The 17187-nt window shown below is 44.1% G+C and overlaps 1 long non-coding RNA gene across 1 annotated transcript in view; it reads right to left on the bottom strand.

Annotated features, from left to right (window-relative positions):
- Nucleotides 1-3827: 3827 nt before the first annotated feature.
- The window catches only part of LOC147753014 (uncharacterized), a 60719-nt gene continuing 47359 nt past the window's right edge, over nucleotides 3828-17187 (bottom strand). The window contains exon 2 of the long non-coding RNA XR_015312508.1: nucleotides 3828-4614. This is a non-coding gene — a long non-coding RNA (uncharacterized LOC147753014). The remainder of the gene's footprint in view (nucleotides 4615-17187) is intronic.

Genomic DNA, 17187 nt, shown 5'->3' with positions numbered 1-17187 from the left:
CGCGTACTTCCTTTTATCTTACGACCGCGTGGATAAACTACTGCGGGTAACCATTTAACTAGGTGGCTTCGTGATGACTTCAGCGGTAGACAACAGAATGGATGTCGCGTAATTTTATAACAATGGAAGAGGCAGTATAGACGACCAGCGTGGGAAAGACCGAAATGCGGGATGCAATTGGAACGGTATTGGCTTTAAAAAGTAGGCTTCTGTTCAGCAAGACGACGGCGGCAGCAATGCTCTGCGGATCTTGTCCAGGGAGCAACAGCAGCCATTACGAACCTGGTTAAATACTCTCCAAGGCGATTACATTGCTACCCTTTGGTTGTCACCCAAAGACAAACTGCCACCGCCGTCATCACTACTATCTGTTGTAAAAACAAAGCGACGTAGAACAATTTCCTGTCAAGGCCTTTTTCTATTTTCTTCAGCAGCGATTACAGACAGACACTGACCGCTAGCACTATGAGAGGCCAATAGCCTGGATAACATCTCTTCCACCTAATATTTCTTCGTATATGGCGTTTTGCCATCACGCCGGATTAATCGAATGAAATACCACTGGAGGCTTTGCAAGTGAGCTTTTTTGACTTGCCTAAACAAAAGAAGGAAACGAAAATCGCATGCAATATGGTTCCCATCTATGTACATGCATTAGAGTGCCGCCTGCCACTGCCGCGGCTGCCACCTGCTTCCATTGCTAAGTAGCTTGCAGGATCCTCCTAATTGAACGAGACTGAGAGGCTTTGTAAGCAGCAGAGATAAACGTTTCGAGAAAGAAAAACTATAATAGTAATAAAAAAAAAACGGTATGTAGTAGTAGCAGTAATAACAGAAGGGATGGGTAAGCGCAATTACTGAGGTGCACGACTATACTCATCCGTGAGTGGGTGCGCAGGACACTTGATAATGGTATGTTCTCTATTTATAAGCTTCTTTTCGATGTTGTCACCAAGAAAGAGAGATCCCAGCCTATAGTAATCCAATAATGGGGTCTCCGTCCGCGAACGCTAGGAACGTGTGTGAGGTGAATTTCAGGTACCGCAAATGGACGCAATGCATGTGTTGGGAGCCAGCTATCTGATGTAACGGCTAAGTTTAATTCAAAGCTTAAAAATTAAAGAATTTAATTAAGTAGGAGGAAGATTAATCGCAGATCAAGATATCCTCAAAAGACATCTCTCGGGGCTGTTGAATATAGCGCTAATGTAGCAAATGGGAGATGGGCTTTGGCTCAGAGGCTAAAAAGATGAGAGAAGAAAATGCGCCATTTTTGGCAATGTAGATCTGAGATTTAGAAAAAGAGAACATCCGTTTAATAGACCTATATTCGTAAGTGGGCTCCACCGAGCGGCCCAAGAAAGGCCAGAGCTTAGTCACAAATATCCGAAAACTACCTTAGCGTGTTTTGGTCGCCGAAACGACTGATGGATGCGACAAAAGCAGAACGTGATAACGACGCTTTAGTGCTACCGTCCTTGGTAGCGAGTGGTGACTACGCTCCCGAGTAACCAAGATAAATTTCAAGGTAATTCCTTCTTTCCTTGGCCTTATTGTTAGGATTGTTTTTGTCGTCGTTTCGCTCGCAAACCCCCCAAGCCGGAATAAAGCAACCACGTTGCAGCTTTACCGGCTCGTGTTAGCTTTGAGGCGTTCAAGGAAGATAATAAGAGGTCAAAATATCAACGACCCCACGGAAGGACGCCAATACACGGGGCAGTCTAATACCTAAGGACGTTAGCAGTATAAGAAGATACAAAAATGTTTGCACATGTTATGCCTAAACACACAGAGTTAGAGCTATGGCTGCTCTACAGATAGACATAAGCACGTGCAGGTAGGTACAAGCTGTGGTGAGGTTCTTCAATACTGTCGTCTGCTCGCTCGTCTACACTTTTTCCTGACTGTGAATGTACGTTATTCTCGATACGGACCCGCTCAGGGTCTCGGAATCATATATGAAACTAATAGACGCTCTTGGCCAAAACACTAAACTCGTCATTCAAGTCACGCGTATGGGTAACACGGGTTGTTATGTTTCGCCGATAAACAAATTGGTCTTTAAACACTCTATTCAGATATTGTGTACCGCATCTTTCCCAGGTGGGGGAAGCAATAATACGACAGTGCGAAACAACGTCGAACTATAAGTAACGATCTGGAAAACGAAAACAATAAGGTGTCGTGCAATAAAAATCCAATACAATATGTGACACAACCCCTTTGCACAAAAGTCCAGCTTCAGCTCTTAAAGTATCATCTTGAGATGGCAGAGGAGATATATGGTTCGAATGCAAATATCGTTTTTGGCTTCCGCGGTAGCGTCTATCACCATAATCGGAATGGTGGTCACACCATAACTTTGCCACTGTCAGAATTTGATGTCGTATTTGTTCTTGACGGCGGCCCGAGAGACAGTGCGTTACAAACATGCACTATAACATATAGAGGCCTACGACAATTATGGAGATACGGATACGATGAATGGCAGTGTCGTTGTCCTCTGGTCTGCGCCTGCAAGGTTAGCGGCTTCGGCGGCGACGTCAGCAGAATTAACACATCAGAGACATCGGTAAAAACGCAGCCGGTAGAAAAACAAGCAGCAAGCCGAAAGGTCTCTTAAAGGCAAAAAACGGAAAATAAAGCAACTTTTACAGAGACAAAAAACGAGGATAGACGACTGAAAACAAATAGAGCTGGGATAGAAACAGGGACAGTAGGTTGGATAGGAGAACGGTTTTGGCGGTAGCTGGCCAAAGGTTACGCGACCAAAGGATGAGATAAATGGAAGCGAGCGAGCGACCGGCCACAACGAAAACCAGAAACAGAAGCGGCACAAAGGAAAAGTAAAGACGGTTGGGGATGCCCATCGCACAAATTGCGCCAGGGTTGGAAGGCAAACACTCAAGTTTTCCAAGAAAGAACAGGAAAAGCGGCTTGGCCGCAGAGACGGAGGGCTAGCGCGTGCGGCTGCTATGACAGCCTTGCTGACGTCTCAGCCTAGTAGTTTAGTTGCGAGTCGGCTTTTCTAGCATGGCCGCTGCTTCTTCACTACCTCCATCTGTTAGTTCAGTGTTGCCGTTGTTGTCCACATGAATGACACCGCTGACCAAAACGGCGGACAGACACTCGAGTGCGGCTTCGAGCGTAACGTATATGAATAACTGGCTGGCGTGGAAGTTGTAGAAATACAAGTTACAGTAAACAGTTCTAAGAATATAAGTTGTTGGGATTTGTCGTCGTACATACGTCGCGTACTGTTGTGTGTATGCGCATACCATGGTGGACAGATTGTAGATGGACGACAAGCGCACCATGTTTATCTCGACCCCCAACCAGCGTGAGAGGTAAATCTTCGCTCGCTCTGTGTAAACTAAAATGTGGAGGAGCTCGATCGTGTAGTCTAATAGAAGGTCGCATGCGTGGTGTACGCGCAGCACCGAGCCTCGTCAAATAAAAAAAAAAAATCGCGTACGCATAATTCAGTTTACACCGACAAGTACGAGACAAGCTACTTGCTAGAGTTTCTGCATTGAACCAGACTGAAACGCGATCGTTCAGTATCACGTGCCACTGGCAATTTTGGCAGGTAGAAACGCAACGTGTCGAGGTTGGGTTCTCTGTGTGGCGCTCTGCATTATAAAAGTACAGAGTGCTTCGTTGATAAACGCGAAAAATATCCTTATACTCATCTCATGTGAAAATTTATAGACTTTTTATGTTGGGATCAACGATTTATTTCGACGAGTTCCTTCTCCACGCTTGTATGATCTGTTGTCCTAATCAAACACTCATGCAGGCACGGTCATATCTATCTTTTTTCCAAATTCTATCTTTTTTTTTTTTTAGATTTTACCCCTGCAGTCGCTATCCACCTGCCTAGCGGTGTTCTCTCACATGGGTTATATATGTCGTGCATTCTATCGGGTCAATCTCGATCTGGAAACTTTCCTTACTTTTCAATTTTCAAAATTGTTCCAGAAAGGGCGAAGTAGTAGACTCGAGAGCGCCAGCCAAAGCACTGCTATATCGAGAAAACTTGACCAGAAGCAGTAAATTCGATAATACACGTTTTGTTGCTAGTTATCGTAGCATTCGCTTAAGCGCTTATAGCACGACGGCTAACGGCCCTCAGGGCATCTCGTATCGCGCACGCGCATGCTGACAGCTGGTAGGTAACTTTACGGACCGGTAAATTCTGTCCAGAAACAACAACTAGTGCGGTAGAACCAACGTGAAAAAAAGAAATATACCAGCAAAGAAAAAGAGCGCAAAGCTCAGCTCTGGACAGTGACGGCAGTACCCGTCGGTATGGTAGCCGAACTAATACCGTTATGTTTGAGTTGACAACAGTCACCATTGTTACTTACGATGATAGACTACTTGCCGTAATGGTGATGCTTTCTACTGTTGGGTCTCGTTGCCCCAATTGATACATCTCTATTGAGTTGACAGCGCCGACTGCTAATTTTATGGCTTTACTATCGTCGTAGCTGATTGCTTCGATAGCATACGATTTGACTGTAGCCAGCTACAAAAGAATATCAGGCGGCCGTATATGAAACCACTTCGAATTATAACACTCGTAGTGGCGACATGAAAAGGGTCTCTCACCTGAAAGTCAATCAAATAGGACACTTTCGTTAGTGTAGTCCTATGTTTAGGTACAGCCAATTGTCTGGCTCGTGCAGGTGTCAACATCTTTGACAAGAACTCGTCCGAAAAAGTGGCAAGTATTATAGTATTGAAGCACAAAAATGTGTAATTGCAAACGTACATATTTAAGCACATCATTGTTACTGTGAAATTAAACGAAGTACAATAGAAGAGATGTCACTATCGTTCACGGTCCCGGGAGGGCAGCGTGAGTACGTCACACAGATCCTTTCATTTGTTTAGAACTTATTAAGAAAACTCTTGAAATTTAAAAAAAGGTGAATGTTTCTCGGGTTTATATTAGGCAGATTTTATTAAAACAAAACGATACTGCTACACCGTTGAATGCCCTGACAACGTCACCGTGAGTAATAATACGAAATCGATTGCAATTTGCACTACACGACGCTGGACGTTACGGCGCCAATAATAAATACAAGAATCTTCACTATCAGAATCTTTTCACGAAACCCCGACTGGCGGGCCTGCGCGTATTGCCACAATCAATATTTAATAATGCAGTGCCTATATCTTTCTGATATTTAACTCCGTTTGCTTTTCTCCGTGAAGGATCAATACACTAATACGCGTAACTCGATGAATTCCTTTTAACCACCTCGGTTTTCAGCCACGCTTTTACAAATCAGCACCGACTATGGTAGTTTATTTGGAGTTTTCGAAGTTCCTTTAAGGAAAATCATTTCGTTCTCTCTCGCTATTTTTGATGCGGTACTGCCTCAGCTGAATTCTATATCTGATCGTGTTCTAACAGACGATAGGTCAAGCGTCTTCCTCTAGCCTACACAATGCTTGCAAGCATATATTTAAAGAAAACTTAGCGTTATTGAGAGAAAAATGACCGTGATAGAAATAGTAGAAAAGTAAAGATCAAACTAGGAAGCTTTATTAGTGCATAAACGGTAATTTAAATGTACCTTAGCTGTAGCTTTGACGACTGCTAGCTACCTGCTTCGGCCTCCTCGCGATTTTCACGATCACCGGCTACAAGCAACGAATCGCTAGCAAGCCAAATCACTACTTTGTTTGTATGCTACAATCCGTCATCGTCGTTGCCTTTATTACAATTCGGATTTTCATCCCTTCTCCCATAGAACGTAATATCGACGGTTTATAACAACGATACAGCGGCCTGGCTTAGTTCCCTCTACCAAAGACCGTCTGTTTTACTGTGGATGATTCGACGGATGTCACTGCACATAAGCTCGTCGGGTACCCCGCGAACTGAGGCGAAGTAGGAGGCCCCGAGAGGTAGATAGGGGCTACTTGCTGTTCGACCTGCGGTACAACCTTTACCACTACTGGCTAATTTACTCCTTCGTTTGTCCTGCATGTATATGTACTCCTTTCGCGGCGTTTATCGTTGTTTGCGGAACAGCGAGGTTGCTCCCGATGGCGCGATTCGTCGGCCTGTCCGCCCGCCCGTCCGTCCGTCCGTCCGCCAGCAAACGGTCGTCCGATGACTATCGGCCACCGCTGTTTAACGTTTGTACTGCACCGTCACATCGCCACGTTCAGTCGTTTGCTAGATAATGTGAAAACGAGCTGCGTACATCCACAACGCGTAAACTCAACGCCACTGGGACAATAACATTATCAGAGAGCAGGAATAACACTTATACCATCAACAACAACGGCGCGATCGGCTATCATTTTCAGCAGCCTTACCATTCTTAGCATCATTTTCAGCTCGTATATTCTCCTCAGTTTGCCTCTTTGCTGAAGCAAGTATCTGTATCAGAGAATACCCGTTGATACTGCGCGCTCGCTAGGTCTACGTGATTACATTGCACGATTGGGCGAGATAAATACGCACGTCTGCTACATGGAAGAAACCACCTGAATATGCTAGTCCCTCACAGTTGCGACAAAAAGTATTAGAAGAGGCAAAAATAGATGGCTAGATGTTCGATTGTAGATGGAACACCTCGTTTACAGTAGCACTTTATTGCTATATATATATATATATATATATATATATATATATTACACCAATAGCAGAAACAAATGATGTCGCTGAAACCGCCTAAGCAATGCTGAAGTGAGAGATTGACGATTTTCAGACGCGACTGTGAGCCGGTAATATCAGTGAACACTTTTTTTATTGCTACTTGGTACGATCCGCGACACGTGCCGAAACAATAGACTGTGTACTCTCCAGATGCAATCCTCAGATCAGATAGAATTTCCGTCCACTATTTTCTATGGCAAAAGAGAAAAAAACACGACGCAAGGTATTTTCATTTCTGGCGATTGTAACGTTCGTTGTCCGTATCATGGTGCTGATTGTGTCGTGTGCATAGGTCTGCATGAGGTACTCATTGAAGTATCGCCATCGGAGACAATCGTCACGTACAGTGATGTAATTAGCTTGGCCTTCAGGAGTATGGCTCCCTGTAACTTGACAATTATAGCGCAATACACGTTGATGATTATATATTATATTACCAATGCTCCAGTATTCAGCAAGTTCAGCACTCCCACGAGCTTTTTTAAAGGGCGATATCTTAATTTACCTCTGAACACTTCGATTGTGTATCATGATATTCTACTATATATGTGTATACATGATATTCTAAGGATAAATCTTTCAACGAAAAGATCAACTTTGCCAGCAATCAATAAGTGGAGTACTATTTGTGGTTAGTTATGTTTATCAACTGGTAACTTCTTATTTTTGCCATTCGTCATTTGTGGAAGCGTATTCTTTCATCGCCTTTAATTCACCACACAACCTTCCGCTGAGCAACGTAAACAAAAGCGCGTTTTATATCTAAATTTATACCTTCAAACACGAATAGCATCAGAAGCCCCATAAGTGGAGGTAGTTGTTAGAAGCCACGGGACTTTCCGTTTCACGGAAGTGGACAAAAAAGCCTTTGACCAGAAACAAACCGCGTGGGCCATCGAATAATGCCATTAAAACGTACTCACGCCGATATCATGAAAACGATATCAGCGAGTAAATTTCGGGAAAATTAAATCCGCTATACTTGATAATTCGCCCACAATCTCAACACGAGTAGCAGCATACGGACCCGATAAGAGATGGCGCCACTATGCCTACTATTATTTATTCAGTTATGTATATATACATATATGCATTATGAGATATCTTAAAGTATCGTACTCGCGTCGTAGTATTGATACTTTATCACGTCTCGATGGTGATAGGGCATTTTGAAAAACTGTGTCCCTACAGCCGTCGCACAAATCACGGATGGGAGCGTAGGAGATAGAAAACGAATTTGAAGGAAAATTGAACTTTTTATCTAGAATAAGAGTAAAACGGCAAGGACAGTAATGTCAACGATAAGGCCGACGGTCAACGCTAAGTAAAAAAAAAAATGCAAAACATTAATGATTTATGAGTAAATCGTTACCGCCCTTGAGACAATATCGCAAAGGCAAGACACTGGGCGTCCCCGCAAGCTCATTTCTGAACGTCGCGTTGCTTCGTTGTCAACTGGTTATCACCGTTTTTGCTGTATGCTTCAACTGTCACAACAGGCAGTCGAAACGCGCCGTAGGAGAAGAGTACTATTTTAGCGCAAGTTAGAACGAAAGATCGACTACCCAGTTGGTCAGATATCGAAACATACAGCCAACCACAGGGCTCCAACATGCATCATCGTCCATAGCACGAATTTGACCATCGACAGAATGGCGGGTGGTACGCCCCCAGTCAGCTAGAATGATAATGGTACACAGAGGGCGGATAATAAAGAAAACTGTAAAAAACTGCAATTACCAACAACGTAGACACGAACAGAAAGAGAACGTTGTGTAACGACGAGGGCTCGAGTGAGAGAAGCAGTTCGAAATGAAATTGATGAGTTTCGTTGGAGCAGAGGCGGCGGCGGCGGCGGCGTCAAGAAGAAATGCTGAGGCTAATGATGATGGTCGGGGTGGGGTGGGGTGGGGGACGGCCATAGAGCTGGACCGGCGACAGCAAAAAAATCTTGAAAGCGTTTTTATAGACTGCGGCTTGGTTATTTCAGCCGCAACTCGTCAAGCACATGGATACCGCTAGTTAAGAGTTGAGGTATTTTTTTCACTGCTTTTACGCCATACGCGAGACGTTGTACTTTCGTCTTGATCGAAGCTTTCATCATCTGTCTTTGGACTTGGTGGTAAGGCAGAAGGGCCAAAGGTAGAGAAGATTCATCGAATGGATAAGCGCGGTATTAGCTACCACTATTACTGTGTAGTGTTAAATTCATCCGGTCCAGAGCAGCTTATTGGCAACGATTGCACCACCACACCCATTCAAGGCTGACCGGCGCTGCTGATGCTGGCCCGGGTCTACTATTTGGCGATCCTTTGTTAATGACGAAGCACTCTGTGGCTGGATACAAATTTCATTTGAATTTTTTTGTGAATCTCGTTTTCAAATTTAGCCTTTCTATGCTGCCATTCTTCCATCTAGCTGTGGTGGCCAAAAAAAAATGTTTTATACACATCATATGGCTGTGCGTTACAACAATACAGTCTTCCCGTTTCATCACACAATTGACAAATTGCAAAAACAACGATTTATCAAAAAATCTTTTGTCTACCATATACAAGTATGTTACTATCGGGTATTGATACAGCATAGAGTCAATGAAGAATGGTATAGTACAATAAAGGATATAATGAGTCTTTCGAATAGGCGCAATCGTCGATGAAGATATGAGCAAACATCTGAGTAATCATAATGGTGATAATGCTTCGGCATTAACACCGCCATCTTTAAAGAGCCAGCAGATTGAAGGGTGGTCTATGCCACGTGCGGATTCATGCCATTTGCCAAATTCAGCTGGGCTCTATTTAATAACAGTCATGCATGCGTTGTGCGTGTAGAAATATATTTCCATTGAAGATACTATCCACGAACATGATTCATGGATTCAAAAGAGTAAAGCTTTCTACCAACAGCGGATTAGATTGACCATGGACTAGTAGACGGAATTCGTTTGGCTTTTGGCAACCGGATCAAACATAACGAGGTGGACCCGCCTGTCAGAGGAACCGAAATCTGGCGATGCTCTATATACATACAGACTAACTATATCTTTGTCACCCACCCGACGCCCAGCGCGGTGCATATATAGGTAATATATCTATATTAATAATGAGATTATATCTTTCCTATAGAGAACATATCATATAAAGAACAGCACGTAGTGCTGATGCTATATGATCCACCTGGGTCGAACGACTTTATATAGCCTGAGAACAATCGAAAGTAATCTGATTGTAGCTCTGGAACGTTTCAAGTGCGTACGCAGGAAGGTAAAAACGCGTGTGTGTATATATATGTGAACAAGGTACTCTTTAGAGCTGATCCAGAATCGATTTGAACAAAATTGCGTTCGTCTGTTTTAACGGAGAGAGCTTTCGGATACAGTACCGAAAAGCAAACTTTAGTAATGGCAATTAAAATTCACGAGCAAGATCAACAAGTAGGGCAAAAGGGGGCTAAGAACTAAGCATTTGATTGCATTCATTTTCGCTTGTTGCTTGTGGCAATCATGCAGAAGCTGTTCTTCTCGCAACCTTGTTGTTTCCTATGTTCGCTTTCGTCGTCAGAGTTGGGAGCGGTGTGTCTCTCTGAAAAAAAAAAGCATTTTTGCTACCCGTCCAGGAATGTCTGACTAACATTTTCCGTAGCTAGATCGAATGCTTGCTGGACGTAGACAGAGTAAGGAGCCTATTTATAACGGCGATTATCCAATCCGATCACCGACCGGACGAATCCTCTGGAAAACTCGTCCCTCCTGCCTTTCTTCGGCCGCGTGTCGCGTCCGGAAGTATTCAGTACGCTCAGCCCATATGCTGCCTTCTAGCACCTTCGCAACCCTTGTTTATGTACGCTCTCTTTCCTTTTCTCGCACTCTACGCCGCCTTCAATAAAAACCCACTGCGTGTCTGAATCCGTTAGTGATCCCGCCATATTGGCGTCGCATGCATATACGCACATACTCATTCATTCACGCATACGGATACGCTGATGTTGACGTTCCCGACCTCGAAGCAAACAAGGAAGTACTTATCCCAGTAATAATTCAGTCACTGAGGCGCCACGGCGCAGCTGTCGATGCTCAGAGCTGCGCAAAAAGCTTAAATACTGCACTCAATAGAAACAATAGCTTTGAGAAATAAGAAATAGGGAAAGTCGGTGTAGGAAGGCAGCGGAAGCCTGGATTCAAATTACTGTTTTTCCTTCCGAAGAGCGAACTGGCAGAAGCGTACCATTCCGAAGAAAGATGGGCTTAACTCCACCGTTTGACCATGCTGTCGAGGCTAGCAGAATGTCAGCACAACGAAGTAGTTATAGTTAACTGGCCTCACAGTGTTAAAGGTCTGCTTGAGGATTCTCCAAACTTACTCTCGGCCACGCTTTCTACTGTACTCAGGAGCAGAAAGGGATGCCTGGCTGACCCGCAGGCGCCCAAAATTGGCCGGCGCAAACATCGAAGGAACGGCCCCACGTACGCCGTAGTTCAAAATCGGCAACTTGGCCTAGAAGACGAACGTGACTCAACTAAGTATTAGCTTTTTCAACCACTATCGCTGTCATTACGCTGTTATGCGAGGTCTGTCTAGCAGACAGCTCAAAGGGACCAGTAGCAAGCAGACAGGCGCCAACGCGCTGGCTGCCTAGGTAGGTAGGTAGGTAGGTAAGTAGGTGCGAATACGAAAAAGCTATGGAACCAGCTATAGGCTTTAAGGCTACAGGCAAAAACATCAGAGAAACTAACACACGCCTGTTTTCCCATGCTGTTTATGCTAATACGTGCCACACAAGATATTTGCAAGAATTGTTAAGGAGAAAGCTGGATGTAGCGTTCAAGATGGTTCATTGATCTTTAAGATTGTTTCTGGAAAATCAAAGCTCGTTGCGTCCTTCGTTAGCGAAGGGAAAGACCGTGCTTCGTCGCACCCGTAGAACCATCTGTCTACTTGAAAGAAGCGTAGAACTTGTACTGAAATGAACATTTCTGACAGATGAACATCAGCAACAGTAATCGTCACTGCAGTCATTGTAATTGCATGGTGGAACAATGAAGGTTTGAAGAGGTCACACTAAAACGATTATAATGCTCATAAAATCCCTTCTGTCGAAGGGTCGAGGAGACGAGTAAACCTAAGTAGATATTATCAATTTAGATGATCAAGTCATCGAAGTTGATAATATACAAATACTACGTTGATAAAAAAAAATATATTGTTGTCTTATATTGTTTTCTGTATTCTGGATCCGTCTACTCGGACGACAAGTTCTGTTTTAAGCTTCGTGAAGTTTACTTCCCACATTTTCCAGAAACTCCGGAGAGTGCGATCCCGCTCTTCATTTATTTATTCATTGGTTCATTAGCCCTCTTTCATCAAGCCTTTCGACCACTCACTGGAGAAGAAGGTGAGCATCGATTGTTCTTTGGTCGAGCTTCACCTGTTGAAATGCTCATAGCAGACAGTGCAGACACACACATAGTCATACATGCATAGATATACACTACATAGGGTCAAGTCAGTATATTAGATAAAGATTCTCATACGGGCTCTGACAGATTCGGCGAGATATTCAGAGCACATGCTTTTGGTTCTCAGTCATCGCTGCTGTGACGCTCAAATTTGTATTCTCGATGCTAAAGTTCCTACAAACCCTAGGAACGAGGGTGACATGCAACAATAAACACAATGTGTCGTCCCCACCTCCAATTCCGCACGTTTAGCTGTCTCTTATGGTGTATGCCGTCGAGCTTAATATGCACAAATGCATGCACCAGACTTTTACTACAAGGGACCGAAAGTCACCGTTTCGGGTGCGCCTCAGTCTAGCAAAAGTTTCCATTGCAGCGCGAAAAACTCAGCTAGTCCCTTACTTCTCTAGTTCCGACCGCCTGATGATAGCTGAAGGGAGAAATTAATATTAATGGGGCAAGATTGAGCTAGCGAGCCCAGGGATCACAGAGGGAGCTAGCTTCCACTGCCATGGCACTAACCCTAGAAACCGTCTCCAAAATAGATGCTTAAGTTTGCGCGAACGATCTCATTCGCTTATGTCGTTTCTTCTGTCCGTCGTATCGTAGCCGATGACCAATGATGGCCGTAGCTGTGATGGTGATGTTGACGGAAGTGGAAGAGACGCTCGAGAGGAACGAGTACAGCGAGCTATGGCAACAGATGGGTACCTGGTTAGAATGAATATACCCATAAACATGATCGAGGCGCAGGGACAACCGGACTGGCAGTTTCTTATTTTTCCAATAACGGCACCTGTAACAGTGGCATAGGAGGAAGCGAACGCGACCGACGAGGCGCTGCGAGTTGTTCTTGTTGTCGGCCTAGTTTTCAGCAGTGCCCAGCATCTAGCAAGCGGTAACTTTGTTACAGGTTTACAGGTCCTGCTTGCCAGTATTATACTTATTTCGAAGCTGTTGTTTACACTATGCGCTTAAAGCGAACGTTTCTACGAAGCATTTTTGTCTGACGAAGGCTGTCAATTTGAGGTCAAGGTCGGCAGCTTTTGAGGCAGGTTTTATGTCTGTTGGGTCGAGTCGATGGGAGCTATTTATTGCTTGCTAACTGGCATCATATTAAAGAAAAGCGGTGCTGCACTGCGGGACGATCTAAGTGACGTACAATGCGTTCTGCGCCGTTACTACTGCTTCTCCTAAATACGTAGATTTCTTTTGCTCGGCCCGCATTATGTTTCAGGGGCATAAGATTTGAGTTTGTTTGCTCGAAACTTGAACGGACTGAATTTATATAGGTGATGGATAGATACGTGCCATTTTTGATAGTTTTACCTACTCTAAAGTGGCAAATTCATAAAGTTTCCAATTAGTTATAGTATACCAAGAAACAGAAACAGAACAAAATAACTTAAAGTTATTACAAGCTAACGATAAGCCACATTGCACAAATGGGTAGTTCAAACATCAATATAACCTTTGATGCGTTTTAGCTCGGTGAACAGCAAAAAAATTGGAAAAACGATTATTTGTGAACAGCAGCGCATGCAAGGTTCGTTTTGGCCTAACTAGTCTAAATCAATCGACATTAAACTCTGTCACCAAAACACTATATCTCAGACATCGACTGTCGTCACACATCCTTGCGTCATGCATTCTGTGCGCCGTTACAATCGTTACTGACACTTAACCCCCATAACGATTCCGTTGTTTCGTCACCTCCGCGGCGGGGATCCTCTGCAACGATCGAGTATATCGTTATCTTTGAGCCAGTCTCAAATGACGGACAGTTGTACGCATTAATTTTGTCGTGGTGCTACTTTTACAACTCCTAAACTAGTTGTATGCCTGTATCAGAATTATACAAATATCAGCGTGATCCACCCTCATTCCACGAAACTTCCTGCGAGATCTTGTTTACTTCGCCATTGCTACCGGTATGTCTGCAGCGACCGACTTAGATATTGTTGTACAGATTACGTCACACGACTGGTGGACCTTTCAATGACAGTCCCCGGGCCAGACTGCTATGGAGTACTAAGGCCTGTACCGAAGAGACGACACCTTTTACTGCCTGGACCTCGTTCAACTCAATAGTAGATCCGACCCACTGACAGGTACGGACCAGCTCATAGTTTCTTTATAGACGATTCGACGCAGGACTTCGGCGTTGCGTTCTGATAGAAATACGGCCGTCGTTCAAGATAAAAAAAATCACATGGCGTAAAGGTCGTGGGCGGATAGCTCGCCAGTCGACCCCTGGGTTTCGGTAAAGCACCGTTGTGTTATAAGGTAGTGTAGTATATCGTAGAAACCTGACCGCCGCCTTTAGAAGCCGTCCAGGGAAAGCTGAATTTTAATATCACGTGAGCAAACAGTGAGCTTTGCTTGAAGCAAATAGGCACAACGGGCTGAAATGGAACCGGCAGATAGCTATTCTTGTATGTGTGGAAAAGCTGAAATTGCCTTGAAGAAGAGAGAAGGCTGAGGCAGTGCCTTGAATTAGGAAAAAGGCCCGAGGGTCACCTGCAGCGGTTCAAGGTGACATTTTTTTGCAACAGAGAAATTAACTTAGGAGAGTTATAACGAGATTAGCCAATAGCCGTTACCGTGATAAACGGAGGATAGTGAGCACTTGTATTCAAAAGCAGCGTAAGATGCTGCAGAGTACATTGTACGGCACATATAGTAAGAAGCCAAATATCTCATATCCTGACTAAAGACACGTTATCATCTTTCGGCAATCTTCTTCAATTTCCAATTCACTTCTGAACCAAGCAAAACCGAAAATCAGTCAAATAAGCTTCTAAACCAAAAAAGCCAAATGGTATATAGATATATATATAACACCTATTCCGTGCTGTAGCAGTGAACGCAAAAACGAAAGTCACGGTCATATTGCAGAAGTTCCGAGGTAGAAAGAGCCAAATAGAGCGCCTAGGCTAGTAGGAGACAATTGGTGATCCTTGGTAGAAGGGAAGAATTGGCTATGGAGACGGTAGCTGGGCAAAAAAAAGGGGGAAAGGTAAGCTCCCGTAAGGCTTTCAATTCCGACTTCATGTCGTTTCTTTTGATAAGTATGGGAGCGCCCGTCGAGGGCCATCTTCTGCTTGATTCGCTGATTGTGAAGTTCTCAGACACAGGTCCGTTCGTTCCCTCTTTCTCGATTTCAACATCGTTTCTTTTTTTGTCGCCGCCGCCGCCGCCGCCAGATATAAGTAATACAAATTCTGTTTTCTCTTCCTCCTCGTCCTCCTTCTGATGCTACTTGCTCTCAGCAGTTTCATCCATGGCGCCTCCTGCATATTGTCAGTTCTACCGGGAACTGCCATAATTGGTGATGGCAGTTGTATCTTCAACGTTAAGAGTCGTCTAGTTTTTTTCTAAGACGATTCAGAACCGCAAACTTTCTTTTTCAGTGACGGCGGTATGAACCGCACACGATCGCGTGTGTGAGTTCTGGGTTTGAGAATTGACAGCCCCTGTACACCAGATACTGTTTATGTCTGAATTATTTTTTGTACGCACAAAACAAGGAGTAAGTGGCCCGATTTTGTGCATCAGTCAGTGGTAGACGTTGGCGTGTATCGCATGTGTTTTCTTTGGCCGACGCGCTCACCGGGACAAATAAATGTAGGGGTATGGTGATGACGATGGTTTTGAATCGAAGAAAGGGATAAAGAGAGATCTCGGAGGACTCGGCATTGTCGTAGTTTAGAAAGCGGCCCCAAACAACTAGTAAAATCCAACAACAAGTCATACGGAAAATATAAACAGCTGAAAAAATAAGGATCAGATATGTGCGTTCTATGGTGACATTAACGACATGCACACAAAGAGAACAGCTCGGGGTACGTACTATTGTCTAGGAAGCTATAAAAAACGTCATCATCTGTGATCAATCCACTCAAGATCGCGCGTCACAACGACTATCTAAAATTATTCGTATTACACGAGGAGACAACAGAACCGGAACGGCAAAACTACTGGCGGATGGTACATATACATATATGTAATGTATCGGTGGCATTTTTAACCTATCCTCATTTTCTAGCAGTAGCAGCACTTAGCACGTGGATAGGAAAATCGGAAAGAAGATCAGCCTCCCTTGAACCAATCCACTGGGGCTACACACGCGCACAGCAGATATGGATTAGCCAGCTACGGCGAAAGAAGTCACTCTCATCGTTTCGCGCTTTTATTTAGTTTCTTACTGTGTTTTTCTTCTAAAGCAGACAGCCATTCCCCATCACGACGACAATGATCGCCTGACCACTAATGATGTCAGATCGTTTGCACTTTCTTCGTATTCCTTGCTATACCATACCATAGTGTCAATCGCAGCGTGTATCAAATGCGCCAACGAGGCTACTGACCAATACAATCAACGGGAACCAAACAAATTCGACTAGGTAACAAGCTATTCGTAGCGAGCTCATTTGAAGACCATTCGCTGGTCGGTGGCAATGCGGCAGTTTTTTCTTGTCTTATGAGTCTTCTCCTCGTGTGGCGGACGGTCTCTTCAACTCTATGTAGTCTCTGCGCATTCGATTGCAAAATCGGTAAACGCTTTGGACGCGACGGACGCATCAGACGGTTATCTATGCGTGAGTAAATTCCGTTCACGGTGACACATCTGAAACTCTCCACATGTCACAGTGTCAATACATTTTACGCCTTAATTTTGTCAGCCACTACAGACGTAGACAGCTGCCTCTCCGCTATTGTTTTAACCAATCCTATTCATATACTTCTGTTAGCAGGGCAAAAGGCGGACTGGCAACAGGGGCGATTGAAGAACCGTCGTACATATTGTCTGTCTTTTGATGCGATTATTTTTCTAGTCGTTATCATAACCAGCAGTTGCCATTATAACTGTTTCCCCATTCGACATATGTATACTTGCACACCGTGCTCCTTTATCCTCCCCTCTCCGTAACTTGTTTTGGGTAAATTTTTTTTCTATATCACCAGTTGTTGCTTTCCTTTTCTTTCCGTCAAACACCTCTTAGTGTAGCCTGAATTTTTTGCACACATTTATCGAAAACAG

Source organism: Varroa jacobsoni, unplaced genomic scaffold (assembly GCF_002532875.2).
Source record: "Varroa jacobsoni isolate VJ856 unplaced genomic scaffold, vjacob_1.0 scaffold_806, whole genome shotgun sequence".
NCBI classification, from domain to species: Eukaryota; Metazoa; Arthropoda; class Arachnida; order Mesostigmata; family Varroidae; genus Varroa; species Varroa jacobsoni.
Note: the sequence above shows the minus strand (reverse complement) of the source record. Positions and strands in the feature narration are given on the sequence as shown.